The 18,370-nt window shown below is 41.9% G+C and overlaps 1 protein-coding gene across 3 annotated transcripts in view; it reads left to right on the top strand.

Moving 5' to 3' along the window:
- Positions 1-13,137: 13,137 nt before the first annotated feature.
- The window catches only part of LOC126266666 (protein maelstrom homolog), a 110,687-nt gene continuing 105,454 nt past the window's right edge, over positions 13,138-18,370 (top strand). The window contains exon 1 of one of the 3 annotated variants that reach the window (XM_049971083.1): positions 13,138-13,373. The gene's annotated coding sequence lies outside the window, so the exon portion shown is untranslated. The remainder of the gene's footprint in view (positions 13,374-18,370) is intronic. The other 2 variants (XM_049971085.1, XM_049971084.1) reach the window with 2 other exon arrangements.

Raw genomic sequence — 18,370 nt, 5'->3', positions numbered from 1 at the left:
TTTATTCTGATCGGTTAACATTCTTGGAACCCACCGTGCACAAACTTTTGAGTACCCCAATTGTTTACGAGATAATCGTGATCACACTGCCTTTACTAAGAGAAATAATGCGACACACTTCATCTGCAGTCACCCGACGGTCACCACGAATGATGTCATCAACTTGCTGAATGTTGTGTGGAATCACTGCACTCACCGGCCTGCCGCTCCGCTTTTCGTCAGTCAACGGTGTTTGCCCTTCAGCTTCCTTACAACGACGAACCCATCGTCTAACAGTGCTGACATCCACTGTCACAACACCATACACCTTCTTCAGTCTTTCATGAATGCGTATGGGCGTTTCACCTTCTGCATTCAAGAATTCAATCACACAACGCTGTCTCAAACGAACATCGATGTCGGCCATCTTACAAACTTCTGCTGTGCTGCCACCTGTTGACACAGAAAGTTACTACTGCAGTGGATTGCAGAAGAAGGTTTGAGGAATGGCGCCAAATTCAAATTTTTCACTTCACTTAATTTTTTTAAGTAGAAAAAAAAATGGGAGGCATTACTTTTTGACCGACCCTCGTAAAAGACGACGGACCGTCACTCCTGGTAGGGTACGATGTGTTACACTGTTCCACTACTGTTGCGCCAGGTCCTGGGTGGACGCAGACCTGTCCTGCAGTGCCATTCGGTTGAGGTGTTGATCTTTTCAGGGAATGGTATGGGTGGTGCAACTTGACCTATCTCATCGTGTTCTACAGCCTTCCGTAAGCCATTCTGCAGACACACTCTGGACTGCCAAAACAGGCATCCCACATGAACAGTAATTTCCCAGATGGCTACATCACATTCTCTCATGGCAATAATGCGCCATCTTCCTGATTCACTGATCTGACTGTACGGTTCGCACATATGTCTTTTGGAGTCACCCAAACCAGTTACCTTCGGTTTGTGGCGACAACGAGAGTGGTAGGCACATTTTACCTACAGGTGGTGTTGAGGCGCGATATCGATGTTCACCTTGAATCTTCGGGCCGACATGGTTCAAATGCTGATCATTTCTGCACAACATACTAATGTACATGTCCTGTGAATATTAACGTCATATCTCTAGTCGTTCAAGGTGTCCTGTTTTTTTTCTGAGCATGAGTGTAGTTCAATTTCATCTCAAAAGGATTCACTAACATGCGAGACGACTAGAATGCTGAGCAGTTGCAATGTCTGAGAACTGCGTTAATGACAACTTTTTGATCCGTGACATTGAAAAAATTAATGTTACAAATAAGCTGTTGGAAGAGAAGAAGATTTTCGGGTGGATACATTTCTGGTTGTTATAGACAGACTGATATCTGAATTAGAGAAAAGAGAGAAACTCTTTGGAAGAGTTTTATAGTAATTTTGAGTTCCTAAATAACTTTTCTGGACGAAATAACAATGAACTATTGAAATGTGCTAGAGCACTGCAACACCAGTACAAAGACGACTTGGAAGTATTTTCGAGTGCTGAGATTATTTTAAAGCACACGCGAAGAAGAACGAAATAAAAAAAGGTCGTCCCTAAGTACCTTGTACAGAGTATTGCGCGGGAACGACGTTCAAGAGCTGTTTCCTAATGTGAAGATTGCATTAGGAATATTTTTGTCAACCTCTGCAACGAATTGTTCGGCAGAGCGCTCTTCCTCATTCCTCAAAAGACTCAAGAATTTGTTGTGGTCATTCATGTCGCAGGATCGAGCCAAAATTTGCCTCGCAGACCTCTCCATGAATTCTGACATAACACAAGGAACTAGATTATGAAGATCTGATTGACGAATTTGCTACAAAGAAAGCATGCCATAAACAGCTTTGCCTGATGTGAGTGTAGTGAGTCTAACAGGCATTTATTTATTTATTGTTATTATCAGCAGCAGCAGAAGTCGTAGCATTCAGTTACGTACAGATGTAGGATACTTGGTGGCTCACATACAGAGGATAGGCAAAATAATGTGAACAGTGGTATTAATGGGATGGTTGTGTTTGACAGTCAACAGCTCAGGTAAGGCACGTGTCGTCATGTACCGTGCATGTTCTGTATGGACTAGGCATCAGTGCGGGTTGTTTACGAGTAGTGCACACTTCGTATTTGCATTCAGAGGCCGAGGTCGACGTGCAATGAAAGACCTAACAGAGTTCCAATGAGGACAGATTGTGGGGGGCCCATTAACTGGAGAATCAGTAACCAAGACAGCAAACTTATGGAGTATTTCAAGAGCAACTGGTTCAACAGTCATGACAGCCTACACAAAACATGGAAAGATACTATCATGTAAACATAACAGTGGGCACAAATCAAAACTAATTTCAGAGATCGTCGTACGCTAACTCGAAATGTGTCAAAGCAACACAAAACTACGGGAACTAAAGGGACTGCAGAGCTCAACAGCCGTCTTCGAGACCCTGTACCTATTGACACTGTCCGCCGAGACCTCCATAAAGCAAATATTCATGGACGAGCTGCCATAGCGAAACCATTAGTAACGACAACCAACGGAAAAAAGCGTAAAACAAGGTGTCAGGAAAATAAATCCTGGATGACTGATCTGTGTAAATATGTCATATGGTCCGACGGGTCAACGTTTTCGTTGATTCGGATCTGGAGAACGCCAAAAGAAGCCTACAATCCTGATTGCTTGATCCCAACTATTAAGCATGGAGGCGGAAGTGTTTTGGTGTGGGCAGTCGTATCATGGTATTTTGCTGGTCCCATCATTACTCCTAAAGGCCGTTTAAAGCCAACGATTATGCGAACATTTTAGGTGATCAGGTGTACTCCATGATTCAGATGTTGAACCAGCAATGATGTCATATTTGAGCCATTCACACAGCCAACGCAGTACAATCGTGGTATTAAGAGCATTCACCTGAACTGCAGCGTCTTTGCTGGTCAGCACAGTCCCCGGACTTGAACATTATCAAACCCTTGTGGATGGTACTGTAGAGCAGACTCCGGAGCATATTTTCACCTCCCTCGTCACCACAGGAGTTAGAAGAGGTTCTCACCGAAGAGTGTCATGACATTCCACTGGAGGGTATACAATCACTATCTGCCAATATTCCAAGAACAATCGCAGCTGTATGACGGGGGCCGGCCGCGGTGGTCAAGCGGTTCAGGCGCTCAATCCGGAACCGCGCCAGTGCTACCGTCGCAGGTTCGAATCCTGCCTCAGGCATGGATATGTGTGATGTCCTTAGGTTAGTTAGGTTTAAGTAGTTCTAGGGGACTGATGACCACAGATGTTAAGTCCCATAGTGCTCAGAGCCATTTTTGTTTTTTTTTGTTTTTTTGTATTACGGGGAAGTAGGGGTCCAGCCCCTTATTCAATAAACTATTCGCCGGCCGCGGTGGTCTCGCGGTTCTAGGCGCGCAGTCCGGAACCGTGCGACTGGTACGGTCGCAGGTTCGAATCCTGCCTCGGGCATGGATGTGTGTGACGTCCTTAGGTTAGTTAGGTTTAAGTAGTTCTAAGTTCTAGGGGACTGATGACCACAGATGTTGAGTCCCATAGCGCTCAGAGCCAGCCCGATTGGGTCCACGCTGCTACACGCAAGATGTACCAGAAGCTGCAAATGCTACAGGAGCATAGCCTTTCATTAGGGTTACTCAGTTGGCCGCAAGAACACGAGACGTTTTGCAATCGACTTTACCTTACCTATCGAACTCTTGAAACCGGCTCAACCGGAACCCCGCGACGTATAACAGGAGCGAAGCCGGTACACACAAGCGGCTCTTGCCGATGCTAAGGGATCTGATGCAGTTGATGAAGAGGTGGAGAAAGTTGTTGTTGTTGTTGTTGTGGTCTTCAGTCCTGAGACTGGTTTGATGCAGCTCTCCACGCTACTCTATCCTGAGCAAGCTTCTTCATCTCCCAGTACCTACTGCAGCCTACATCCTTCTGAATCTGCTGAGTGTATTCATCTCTTGGTCTCCCTCTACGATTTTTACCTTCCACGCTGTCCTCCAATACTAAATTGGTGATCCCTCGATGTCTCAGAACATGTCCTACCAACCGATACCTTCTTCTAGTCAAGTTGTCCTACAAGCTCATCTTCTCTCCAATTATCCAGTTTTATCGCTTTGTTCTGAGGGATGTTGGCATCCCGGTCTATTGTATATGTGTACCTTGCATCGCTATCAATATTGCTGACCGTCCAGCCACGTCCTCGTTGGGGACGAGAGTTATCCAGAATTTCGTTGTTGATCCAGGGGATCCAGTCTTTCCGAGAAATACATTTCGTCTATCAGTGACTGTTTGCCACAGACTGAAGACAGTAATCAATGCCACCAGCAGGATCATTTTGTGGACCATCAGCGACAAGATAGAACAGGCCTTACAGTGAGGAGAGGGACGGATGGCGAGTGGTAGGGGGTGAGGGCAAGACTGCGTCTAAGTTGATTAGTTTGTGACCACTCATCGAGGAGGAAACAGGTACAACCGTCGTCCCCCCCCCCCCCTGATGTAATATTCTGGGGTCGATTTTTGCAACAGTTGTGATATTGCGATGATATTTCATAGTCCCCAGTACATGTGTTGTTTACAAGCGTTGGCTTTTTTCATCACATTTTCGATTTGTAATGGAACAGTGAAGCATTTTCCATTCAGTTATGGTAGCGTTTGTTGGCCTTCCTGAATTTGGAGCATCTTGGCTGCATCTTAGCGAACTCTGACTTCAAACAGCGAGAAACACTGTCCTCAACCGTATGCTTACAGTTAATGCACTTATTAAACTTCTCTCTGTCCAACACCAGCATCTCGTCAGTTGAACACAATTCCCACCAAAAATTAAGACAATACCTCCCATTCCTTCATTTTTCCCACCAGCTTGTAGGTGAATGGTAGAGTTTGAGTACATCTGCCATTAGCTTTCGGTGATACTGGGAAATATTTTCCAATCAAGATAACACCAGATGTATGGCATCGTCAAGTTTTTAACTGTATTGCGATTTTATGCACTCCTTGTGGATATGCATATAACTGTCCAATTAGGACAGATCTTTATGATTAATTACTTAATTAGAACCCATCTTAACATTAGTTTCCCAAGCACAATAAAGAAAGTACACTAACCTAACCTTCCTCTCCTGCATCTGGACAGTTCATGTGTTGGGGGCTACACTTAGGCTTCCTGTCCAGAAGGACCACAGTTCACGTCCTAAAAAGGGAACCGTAATTTTTAATTTCCCACCAATTCCCAGGTGAAGGCTGGGGTGGGACGTCAGCACAGCCCTGAATCAAAGAAATTCCCGTGAAAATTCGAAAGTCCTGCCAATAGGGTAGGTGGGAAAGTGGAGGGTTGGGGACCCACGTGTCGTCTGAGGAAAAGATATGACGTCATCTGGGGGGTAATTAATTTATCGATTTAATTAAGTTTCAGGTCAATTTGATTTCAAAAGTGGGTCCGTGCCGCCATGTCCCTACTGGTGTGTTTTTGGGACAGGTGCAGTTCTAGTGTGAATTCAGGAAAATGCCACAAATTTGGCAGCTAATGCATCCATAGCACTATCGAAGTCCAATGGAGAAAGAGTGCCGTATAGTTGTTTGTACCAACATTAAATTCCTGACGTATTTATTTGGCAAACAATTCACTTTTGTGATGGACCACCATTCTCCTACCTGACTTGCCTTAAGGACCTGTCGGTTCAAATGGCGAGATGGACACTGGGGCTTCAGGAGTACGACATCAAATGGCTCTGAGCACTATGGGATTTAACATCTGAAGTCATCAGTCCCCTAGAACTTAGAACTGCTTAAACATAACCAACCTAAGGACATCACACAACACCCATACCCGAGGCAGTATTCGAACCTGCCACAGTAGCGGTCGCGCGGTTCCAGACTGAAGCGCCTATAACTGCTCGACCACCCCGCCGGGAATCTAACCCAGGACCCCGTGCTCGGGAAGCGAGAACGCTACCGCGAGACCACCAGCAGCGGACCGGAACATAGTACTGTGGAGAAAATCTCTGTCATCGCTGCATTAAATGAGATAACTACTGAACAGGGGAAGATCCAGCATTGTTGAAAACCTTAGAAACCTTTAAGAAGAAGGAACCCTACAACAGGAGAATTCCAGTTAATAATGGAGCATTTTATAAGAAGAACTATGGTCCAACAGCGCAGAAATCGATGCTTTCGTCCCAGCTCATCTACAGACAGCTATCCTGAAATATTTCCATGACGCTCCAACATCTGGTCACCTTGGATTTGTTGACACTCGAAATAAAATGAGACACAGGTATCACTAGACAGGTCTCTACCAATTCATTAGATACTATTTGAACCGCTATATGGAATGCCGCCAACGGAAGAATGTACCACAGTTGTGTCCGGGGCATCTGGAACCAATTCCACCTATAGCGCCACCATTCCACCGAATTGGAATCGATCTCTTGGGGAGGATCCCGAAGTCGATGAACAGGAATCGCAGATAATAGTCTGCATTGAATACCTCATCTGCCATGTTGTAACCAAAGCTGTGCCAACTGCTGAAGCTCTGGAAATTGCAAAGCTCCTTGTAGAAGAAATCATTTTGAAACACAGAGTAACCTGTGTGACGATCTCTGATAGTGGAAAAGTTTTGCATACGAGACTAGTATGAGAAGTAATTTCACTTTGCGACATCACTCACAGGACAAAATAGAATGACCATACGGCATTTCCGGCCGGGACACCCCATCTGGCTTATTCCATCACCTGGCCCAAGTCTTTTTATTTGACGCCGATTCGGTGACTTGCGCGTCGATGATGATGAAATGATGACGAGGACAACATACCATCCAGTCCCCGAGAGGATTAAACCTCCCAACTGGCCAAGAATCGAACCATGGCCGTGCTGACTATTCAGCTAGGAGACAGACCTCACAGCATGACAACTGCCTAACATCCACAGGAAAATGTTGTTGTTGTCTTCAGTCCTGAGACTGGTTTGATGCAGCTCTCCATGCTACTCTATCCTGTGCAAGCTGCTTCATCTCCCAGTACCTACTGCAACCTACATCCTTCTGAATCTGCTTAGTGTACTCATCTCTCGGTCTCCCTCTACGATTTTTACCCTCCACGCTGCCCTCCAATGCTAAATTTGTGATCCCTTGATGCCTCAAAACATGTCCTACCAACCGATCCCTTCTTCTAGTCAAGTTGTGCCACAAACTTCTCTTATCCCCAATCCTATTCAATACCTCCTCATTAGTTATGTGATCTACCCACCTAATCTTCAACATTCTTCTGTAACACCACATTTCGAAAGCTTCTATTCTCTTCTTGTCCAAACTAGTTATCGTCCATGTTTCACTTCCATAGATGGCTACACTCCAAACAAATACTTTCAGGAACGACTTCCTGATACATAAATCTATATTCGATGTTAACAAATTTCTCTTCTTGAGAAACGCTCAGGAAAATAGCCTTATAATAAAAAAAGCTTTAATAAGATTTTGGCAGATATGCTCTCGGAGCACATTGATGCTAAGCAAAGAGATTGCTTATCATGACATTCACATACAGTGAAGCAAGACTACAGGATTCACAGTACTTTTTCTGCTTCATGGTCGTGAGGCCAAAACTACAGTTGATACACTGTTTCCGTTCAGTCCGTCGACAGTCAGGAAAACGATGTGAAACATTTCGTCAACAGGACCGAAGAAGCTACGCATACACTCACATATTAATTCTTCACACCCAGAAGAAAGACCAACCGAAATTGCTACAACGCCATGCACTGGCCAATGAGATACAGTCCAAGAGGCTTCATATGGATTTTTGCGTTTTTGCAGAAAGTAGGACCATCGCAAAGGTTACCATAGTGCCACTTTGGGCCGTACCATATCCATTGTCGCTTGTCGGAAGTCTCATGTGAAGTCAATGATTTTGGCCCTGCATCAAGAAGAAGCAGTCCGCTGTGGCCGTGGGTTCCAGGCGCTTCAGTCTGGAATCGCGCTACCACTACGATCGCAGGTTCGAATCCTGCCTCGGGCATGGATTGGTGTGATGTCCTTAGGTTAGTTGGGTTTAAGTAGTTCTAAGTTCTAGGGGACTGATGGCCTCAGGTATTAAGTCCCATGGTGCTCAGAGCCATTTGAACCAACAAGTAGACAAAAGCGTAAAAACGTCGTCCACGTCCTCCGTATGTATCACCCACAACCTCCCTGAGGCGCAGATAGACGATGGGCTCGTATTGTTTAATAAAACTGAAGATATACTTGACGGCCACGAACCTTCGATGAAAGAAACTGTCTTTGATGCTCAGCAAAGATACCGCCCTGAGGCGCATTCATCTCGTTCAAGGAAACTGAAGATACGCTTGACGGCAACGAAGCTTCGATGGGACGTACTGTCTTTGATGCTCATCAAAGTTGTCGTTTTAGTCCGTGGAATTTGTATCAACGCCCGAGGGAAAGGGGTGGTTTCATTGACGCCCCCTTTGCCACCACTTGCGGGCCTGCCACTTCTGAGCGGCGATGTATTTGGGATGTTTCCCTCAGCTACTCATAAGAAAACTGCATAATTTCGACGTTGGGTGTCGCAGTTCTACGTCCATTGCAGAGGCGTCAAAAGAAGTGGAGAAATGCAAGAGGCGGGTGAGACGGCCTTCAGATCGTGTTACATGTCCGCAGCAGCATTGGGCACAACTGTGATGAAAATAGGCCGGATTATATGCATCGTAAAAACCTTAAAACATGCATGCAAATTTGCTTGAAAAACCCTTAAAAATGCATGAAACTCGTCGAAATATGAAAGACCAAATAATAAAAAAAAACATGATAGTTACTACGTGTATCATAGATGGAAGTAGAACCTGTGCATATCAATTACGAGGAAGAGCGCCGGCCACCCGAAAAATCGGTGCATTTAGAACGCTGATATCATTTTCTGAATACTTTCTGGTAGAGGTTCGTCCCTTTCTGGGACTATATTCTAAAAATTTGCAAATTGGGGATGCCTACTGTGTTTCAAGAATTGTTCCTTCTTTGCTGTTGTTGTTAACAAGCGGATGCGATGCGGCTGAGTCGCAGCGAAACAGTCGATATGTATAAGATCAACTTCGAGATATGTCGCACGCAGAGGGGCACGCTCAAGAACTCCCTAATATTTAATTAAAAATCTACATACAATCATGAAGTTTTTGAACAGCATTAACTTATAATTACTACTGTTGTACCAAAGCATCATTTACAATTTATTTTACATTTTTCTAGTATTGTAGACATAAACGACCAAGTACTGTTTCAAATGTTCGGTAATAAGATTGTGTCTTGGATCACTCAAAACACTTTTAGAAGCAGAAAGGACAGTTCTACATCCACTGAGGTAAGTGGCCAGTATTGGAATTTAGGTGCTATGTTGGCACTTATTGTTTCTGGTAAAAGTTCATCTGTCCCACTAATAATAATTAACTATCGATTTCGCACAAGGTTTCTTTTTCTAATACCCTCATTCACAAATCTGGCGATCATAGATTGATTTACTTTTTCAAGTTACCTGCAGACCGCTAAATACGAAGAAGAAGGCTCTTCATTTAAAGTACCAACAATTCAATTTGCTATGTAACGGCCCCAAGTCTCTGTAGTGTCGTTAACTGAGATCCAGATAATGCTATCTTTAAGTTCATTGCATATTTCTTCCAGAACACTTCGGTAAATTGTTGGTATGTAATTTTTACGCAGTGTTGATTCATCTGGTATATTTTGATTTGCGAAGGAAGCCTTTGAGGATAGGGTTTAGTTTGTGAAGAGGAATATTGCTTGCAGTGAATGCTTCACATAGATCCATGTTAAACCGACTTTTCTGGTTACTGTTGAACAAATCCCTGCTACTGCAACTTGCTGTTGTCAGAAGTTATTGTCGTGGTCCATTCTTATGCATTCCTGCGATATGAAGACTTGTCTTGACAAGCTGGTCTGTTTGAAACTTTTTTTTTTTTTTTGCACGGTACGTTTTCCTCGCAAACTCGACAATATAAAACAATTCCGTCATATGTAAATGTTCCAGAATGTTCAGCTATCCACGATACGATGTTTCTTTTTCCGGGCGGCACGGCGCACAAGACGTTACGCACTGCACGTCGTAAACAAGTTCAACTGTATACAAGCAAATAGAAAGCTAAACTGAAACAATGGACGTGCGACTAAAAGCTTGCGTAGTTTAATTGTTGCCGGCGTGTACGGTATAACGGCGGAGGGGATTAACCAGGCGGGGGGGGGGGGGGGGGTGCGGGCGCAGGGGCATTGACGCTGTCTGCCTGTTCCTGTTCCTGTTCCTCTTATGTAATGATTTCGCTAGGAAGTGGCCTCTCGGTTAGTGATTGCACGCAATTCTAGGTCGCGGTCGATCTGTGAGACATCAAATCTAGATCGATTTAGGGACCGCCCGTCTAATTTTTTAAAATATTGTAAACATAGATCGGATACATGCATCGTCACTAGTTTTTAGTTAAAATATGCATTAACTGGTGAAAAAGAGACAAATATGCAAATGCATATATAATATGCAAATGCATTAATCCGGTCTCTAGTGAATGAAATTTAGGGTCAATTTGACATCATTAACCTTCCTTATGAGTCACATGAACCTCTGAGCTGTGGCCTTTTTTTCGCTTGTGCCGACACTTTGTTGTTTGTAGTGTCGTCGTGCCCGAGTCTGGCGTTGCAGGGCACCACGCTTTTGCAGAGGAAGGTTGTGCACACCTTTGAGACAAATTTCGAACTTAGGCCGTCGCAATAGCTGGGAATTAAGAGGTGTCGAAAAAATGATCCTTTAATTCTGTTGCGCACTGTAGTTGTTGGAGCAAGTGTTAGCCTGGGCGGGGAAACGATTGTTATGAGGCCAAGTTGTAGATTGTTGTCATTCCTGAAGTTACAGACAACTATCACGTAAAGCGAAGTGTCTATTTTCTACGAAAATGGATGCATTCATATATGCTTTTGTGTGTGTGTGTGTGTGTGTGTGTGTGTGTGTGTTCGACACATAAACCACAGGACCGATTTCAACCAAACTTTTACACAGATGCCTTACTGTCCGCAAATAATCGGTGTGGGGATAAGAACCACCTACCTATCATAGTTCAGGAAGTAATCTGACGCCATAAACAATGGGATGCATAAAAAACTACTGCATCATACTAGACGTTTAAGTGAATTACTTCTATACCACAAACTGTATTCGTAATGAATTTCGCAGGCAGTATCCACATATGCCGCTAAATGCACATACAAAAGTATATCATTGTATCACACTTTAGGAGACACGACATGAACACGGTGATGCGTGAAAAACTGACGAATCATGTATGACATTTAAATTTATTACTTCATTGCAACTAATTCTAATCGCACCATATTTCGCTGGTAGTGTCCTGATACGCCTCTGAATGTTCCTACACAAATATATCACTGTACGACACATAGTTCAAGAGATATGACGTCTTAAACACTGAAATACGTGAAGAAATGCCGCATTAGAAATCAATGTTTAGTGCGTTTATTCTTCATCACTGAGACGCCCCTACAGTCGAGTCAAGTTGAGGAAATCCCTGACATCTGGCAGCGACTTTGACGGTTTCCGTCTGCGAAGAGCTAACGGCTATGGACGATAATATTAGTAGTAGGCTGTATAGCTATGAAGGGCCGTAGCCACAGAGACGTTTAAAAAATGGCGTTGTGGACACGCGAAAGCAGCTGCGCCTAGCGTTTAGAAACTGTTCGGGATCTCTTACTTGGAAACTGTTCTTAAACATTTGTACATCATGCATGTTGCTCTGTACAACTGTTTCATAATTTCCAAGTCGTTTTCAGGAATACATGAAAATAATTTTTTTTTCGATACGTGACTTCAAACACAGTTAATGTTTGGTATTGGTGGCAAAATGAAAGCCCAGGCAATTCTGGGTTTGTCATCACTGCGTTTAGCGGCTTACGTTAATAAAGATGAGTCTTTTTTTTTTTTTACAAAATAAATGGTGGGTGATGGACGACTTCTGAATTAATTTTTTGATTCTGCAGATGCAAGTACACAAGAATCAGCTGGACTTATTTATTTAAAATTTTCATTTTTGACCAGTGCAATTTATTTATATCTTTGTTTCAGCTATAAGCCTTCAGACGAAAAGCCACAGTAAGAAAAGCAAATAGATCTGTTCTTAGTATTTCCCTTTAGCGTAACTTTCAAGAAATTGCGTCTCAGAGAAATGCAGCACCTGAAAATCATTCATCCGAAAACTGAAAAGTATATTTGCCATACGATTGATTTAAGAACTATAACACCAACAAATCATCACAAATTTAATAAAGTGACACATTACACAATTTAAAATCGTACAGTATAGTTACTTTTGCCCAGTATTTCACTTAGCACTATGACTGTGACAACAGTTCTGCGGACGGTGGCCTAGCGAATGTGTTATGAGGGGAATTCTGATTCTTTCGGTCGCTACCAACTACATTCGCGAAATCAGTTTTCTTAAAGATCTTTTCGTTTCTGTGTACCCTACTCACCTTCTCACGGTTTGCCAGTTCTACCCATAGGTTCACAAAGTATGTCGGATTTTTTTGTTGACCACAGGTACGGTCAACTTGTGAATTTTATTTATTTATGTCCACCTTTTCCTGGCTGGAATATTTTCTGCAGTGGGTCAGACCTTAAGTTCATCCAGATGAGCATTGCATGCACTCATACGCAAGTAACTGAAGAGTACCCTGTGTTAAACATAGTCTGTAATTTCTAGAATCCCTCGCCAGTTACGAATTCTTAGTAACCATGTTACATGAAAGTAAACTGACAAATTTGGAAACACTTCTATAAGCAATTGGATAACCTTCAGTTCTCTGGAACATAGTAAGTACCGTGGTTTTTTTGCGTCATCTTTAAATGGCATAACAGATTTCGAAACTCAGTTGTATAAAAAATCGCAATTTTAGTCTAGGCCCCGCCCCCTTCCCCCCTCCCCGCTCCGCCACGCCAGAGTCGCACAAGACTTTCCAGTCTTGACCTTGCTCCCTAATTTTTTTTCTGTCTGGAATATCAAGTTGTGTTATTCCTGCTTCTTCCAGTTCTTCTGTTACCATACAGATTCATTTTACCATGTTTCAGTTTAAGATTATTCTGTGTGGTTTCAGTCAAATGCTCCGCGTTTACCAGATACCAGACTCAAATGTTTAACATCCTGACCGCTTGGCGCGCTGCTGTGCTGCTAGCGCAGTGGCTGGCTACAAACAGGAGCGTCGAAGAGTAACAGAGCGGGAGCTTAGCTGTTTGTGATCTGCGAAGTGTTTGAGTAAAGTGCGGCCTGTTATTGTAGGTGTTTCGTGCGTACAAGTTCGATCTTATTGAGTGTTAAATAGTTTGACTATATAGGTAACTAGCTTACTGATGTCATTACGACAATGTTTTTAATTGGTTGGTGTAGTGTAACAATATATATTATAGAATGAAATTTGCTACCGTATGGGAAGTTCGCCCATTGTGTTCAATTTGCAGATTATTTTATTTCGAATGATGAAATAGCCTGTAAATAATTGAATCGATCATATTTATTTATGTGAAGTTTATTTGTGTGTGAGGAACTTAAGTCTACCGCGTCTTCGCATAGAGTACAGTCAAGCCTGATTAATTTAGATTAACTCGGCATAATAGTTCGGTTATAGCTTTTGTCTAATGAGCTATAAGATAAGTTTTTGTTAGACGCACTGTCCTGGTGTTGAGCTTTTCTGCACAATGTATGGAAGAAAACCTATGACATACGCAGTTTAGAAATTTCACCCGGAGCCATGGAAAGAAATTATGAACAAATGTCTTGTAGGTTTCTTAAAAAGTTGAAGAGAGATGAGAACATGAGAGCTTATCTACATTACCACGTTCGTAATTATACGTAATTCTCATGCAGTGCTTGGGCCTAATTGCGAAGGGTAATCGCTATGTTACATGCCACAGTAAATCATCAGTAGCTGTATCCAGAATAAGGCTGTAATACTAGTTTTGTTTAAGACAGGTCGCGCTAACGCAGTCTCATCAATGATTTCAGGTTAGGAAAACCACCTGTACCACCATGTGGCTGTGTGTTCCCCCAATGTAATTACTTACTCTACCATGTTTTAGCATTCTGCCACTCACCATTTCTTGGTACTATAGAAGAGCAAGTTTTTTGTTTCTATTAGTGTGATTGCAGGAATCTGCCACTTCTAACATTTTCAAAATAAGTTACTATTATCTTAATTACCACCCAAACAATATAAAATTGAATGGTTGTATACAGTACACAAGGGTTGTAGGAAAAAAAATCTCAACAATCAAGAGAGGTAAAGATGTATACATGCGTTTGAGTTTTTACTTTGCTAAACAAATGTGCTTCACCATCACAATAAAATCAGTGGGTATTTTGCTATGTATTGTTTCTGTAAAAAATTAATGGTTTTTAAATTTTATCTTGTTTGTATTGGAGGGCAGCATGGAAGTTAGAAATTGTAGAGGGAGACCAAGAGATGAATAAATTAAGCAGATTCAAAGGGATGTAGGCTGCAGTATGTACTGGGAGATAAAGCAGCTTGCACAGGATAGAGTAGCATGGAGAGCTGCATCTAACCAATCTCAGGACTGAAGACAACAACAACAATGTGAAATAAACTGTTAAAATTCCAAGGACACTGAATAATATCCTTTTGACATACCTTATATTTTAATTGATTAAACTTGTTAAAATAAACTAGTCTTTATTTGGGGTTATTTGTTAGGATGAGAAATGTATGATTGCATAGCCGCAGTCAAGTAGGTAGGGCAGGTGGCAGAACTGTGTTCATTGGCAGGTTGAGCCAACAGTATTTGGAAAAAAAAAAAGTTGATTCAGTTTTGTATTGAGCAATACTGCACATAGTAGAGAAATAACAGTAACTTCGACAGATTGCACAATATCCCCTGCAAATTGTTAAGTTCAAGTTGTTTTTGGATTATCAACAACCCTAACACATGGGGCATGGGAACTGGGCAAAAAGCCTCTCATTTTGATGAGTGGAGTGACAGCAAAAGTCTTAAAGGATGCATAAATTGTATGGTAACATCAATTACTACAGTAATTATGTTAGATTGCCACATGTTGGGATATTTCCAAAGCTACAAATCTTGATGTGATGTAGACTTGCTTGTTGATTTCACATGGAAAAGTCTAAACCAACGTAAAAAGAAAATACAAATTCAGTTGCTGACTACCCCGTCGCCACTGAAATGTTCTCAACAAAATATTCAAAATAAATTTAAGGCATTTAAATGCTCAGCATGGAACCACAGAATCTTTACAAAAGAAAATTGTTTCAAAACAGAACCAAAGTCAAAAAGAAAGAACCGAAACTTCAGATAACTGATCTAGCAAATAAATTTTTACTAAAGTGGTGGACAGTTTACTGATTGTAGGATAAAGGTTGCTTTTTCAACAGTTTGTACGAAATGTATTCAAATTTTAAAACCAAATATCAAGAAATTAAATCAGGATTTTCTTTGTTGAGTTTTCATCCGAAATTGTATCGGCAGATGCTATTGATACTCCCTCTGAATCTCTCCACAATTCATCAGAACATAATTTTGTTAGTGAATATAGTACAGTTTGGAGAAAGTAAGAAGTGTGTCATTTAAAATGATAGGCCCTACATGTGAAAACCCGACCTCTGCCTGTATGTTAAAAAGTTGTAATGAGTTCCGTCTAAAAGCAGCACTGCTATTTCCTAATACAAAAAGCTTTGAAAACTGCATTGAAGGTGAAATCAAAAACACTTAAAGAATCATCTGACGTAAAGGTTGCCACCATATTCATGGACTTTAGTGAAATAACTCTTTTACTATCCATGCCAAAGTCCAACAGACATCTGGCTCTTGCACTGTGCATCCTATTATAATTAATCTAAGGGATACGGAAGGTGACAGATTAATTAAGTCTTTTGATGTGATGACACAAAACATATCTGCACAGCCCAAAACAATTCAAGAAACAGTAGCTGAATTCATGGAAGATGCTAAAAACCTGTTTATTTTAGTGCTAGCCAGATTAATAAAAAATTAAATTTTATAAACCCATGTCTTCTTCAAAATTATTGTAATGTCAGGGTTCGAAAGGGAGGTAAGAAGGAAATGACAAGTATTTTGGACAGGTCAGGAAAACTGCTGGTGAATCCTGTGGATGCCTTGGGCAGATGGAGGGAATATTTTGAAGAGTTGCTCAATGTAGGTGAAAATACGATCAGTAATGTTTCAGATTTCGAGGTAGAATGGGATAGGAATGACAATGGAAATAGGATCACATTTGAGGAAGTGGAGAAAATGGCCAATAGATTGCAGTGCAATAAAGCAGCTGGGGTGGATAAAACTAAGTCGGAACTCGTCAAATACAGTGGAACGTCAGGTCATAAATGGCTACATAGGATAATTGAAATGGACTGGGAGTCAAGACAGGTTCCATCAGACTGGACAAAAGCAGTAATCACACCAATCTTCAAACATGGAAACAGAAAAGGTTGTAACAACTACAGAGGTATCTCTTTAATCAGCGTTGTGGGTAAAATCTTCTCAGGTATTGTTGAAAGGAAAGTGGGAGTATTAGTTGAGGACCAAATGGTTGAAAATCAGTGTGGGTTTAGGCCTCTTAGAGGTTGTCAGGACCAGATCTTTAGCTTACGGCAAATAATGGAGAAGTGTTATGAGTGGAACAGGGAATTGTATCTATGCTTTATAGATCTAGAAAAGGCATATGACTGGGTTCCTTGGAGGAAGTTATTGTCTGTTCTACGAGATTATGGAATAGGAGGCAAACTTTTGCAAGCAATTAAAGGTCTTTACATGGATAGTCAGGCAGCAGTTAAGACTTGACGGTAAATTGAGTTCATGGTTCAGAGTAGCTTCAGGGGTGAGACAAGGCTGCAACCTGTCCCCATTGTTGTTCATATTATCTGTGGATCATATGTTGAAAACAATAGACTGGCTGGGTGAGGTTAAGATATGTGAACACAAAATAAGTGGTCTTGCATATGTGGATGACTTAGTTGTGATGGCAGATTCGATTGAAAGTTTGCAAAGTAATTTTACAGAGCTAGATCAGAAATGTAAGGACTATGGTATGAAGATTAGCATCTCCAAAACGAAAGTAATGTCAGTGTGAAAGAAATATAAACAGATTGAGTGCCAAATAGGAGGAACAAAGTTAGAGCAGGTGGATGGTTTCAAGTACTTAGGATGCATGTTCTCACAGGATGGCAACATAGTGAAAGAACTGGAAACGAGGTGTAGCAAAGCTAATGCAGTGAGTGCTCAGCTACGATCTACTCTCTTCTGCAAGAAGGAAGTCAGTACCAAGACTAAGTTATCTGTGCACCATTCAATCTTTCGACCAACTCTGTTGTATGGGAGCAAAAGCTGGATGGATGCAGGTTACCTTATCAACAAGGTTGAGGTTATGGATATGAAAGTAGCTAGGATGATTGCAGGTACTAGTAGATGGGAACAATGGTAGGAGGGTGTCCACAATGAGGAAATCACAGAAAAACTGGGAATGAACTCTATAGATGTAGCAGTCAGGGCGAACAGGCTTAGATGGTGGGGTCATGTTACAAGCATGGGAGAAGCAAGGTTACCCAAGAGACTCATGGGTTCAGCAGTAGAGGGTAGGAGGAGTCAGGGCAGACCAAGGAGAAGGTACCTGGATTTGGTTAAGAATGATTTTGAAGTAATAGGTTTAACATCAGAAGAGCCACCAATGTTAGTACTGTATGAGATCGTGGAGGAATTTTATAAGGGGGCTATGCTCCAGACTGAATGCTGAAAGGCGTAATCAGTCTTTGATGATGATGATGATCAGGGTTGAGTGAACATAGTTTTGAACTACCCGTGTGAAAACAGTGCAGTTTCACAGGAGGGAAGGTTAAGAGATTAGCACAAAAAATAATTTTTTTTTAGTGATTGGTTCAGCTCACACAACACTCAAGGTACTGAAGGTTTTCAGCACCTTAATGTGAACTTTGTTGATTTGAAAGATTTTTTCACTCACACACAGTGTGTGGATGGATAGTGACGTGTCAGAGCCCCAGAGGTGCATCCCACGATGTGTCGGGAAGACCAAACATTTTGGGTGTTAACCTAACTGAGTATATGTTCTGTAGAGCACATAGCCAGAAAAAGGATTATATCACTTTTTTGTTAAAGCTGGTAAAATTTACCCACCCGGCAGAATTGTAATGCAATAATTCTTTTGAAGAGTCCAGAATGAGATTTTCACTCTGCAGCGGAGTGTGCGCTGATATGAAACTTCCTGGCAGATTAAAACTGTGTGCCCAACCAAGACTCGAACTCAGGACTTTTGCCTTTCGCAGGCAAGTGCT

The sequence above is a fragment of the Schistocerca gregaria genome, chromosome 4 (genome assembly GCF_023897955.1).
Source record: "Schistocerca gregaria isolate iqSchGreg1 chromosome 4, iqSchGreg1.2, whole genome shotgun sequence".
NCBI lineage: Eukaryota > Metazoa > Arthropoda > Insecta > Orthoptera > Acrididae > Schistocerca > Schistocerca gregaria.
The sequence above is the reverse complement of the archived record's forward strand: the minus strand, read 5'-3'. Positions and strand labels throughout refer to the sequence as shown.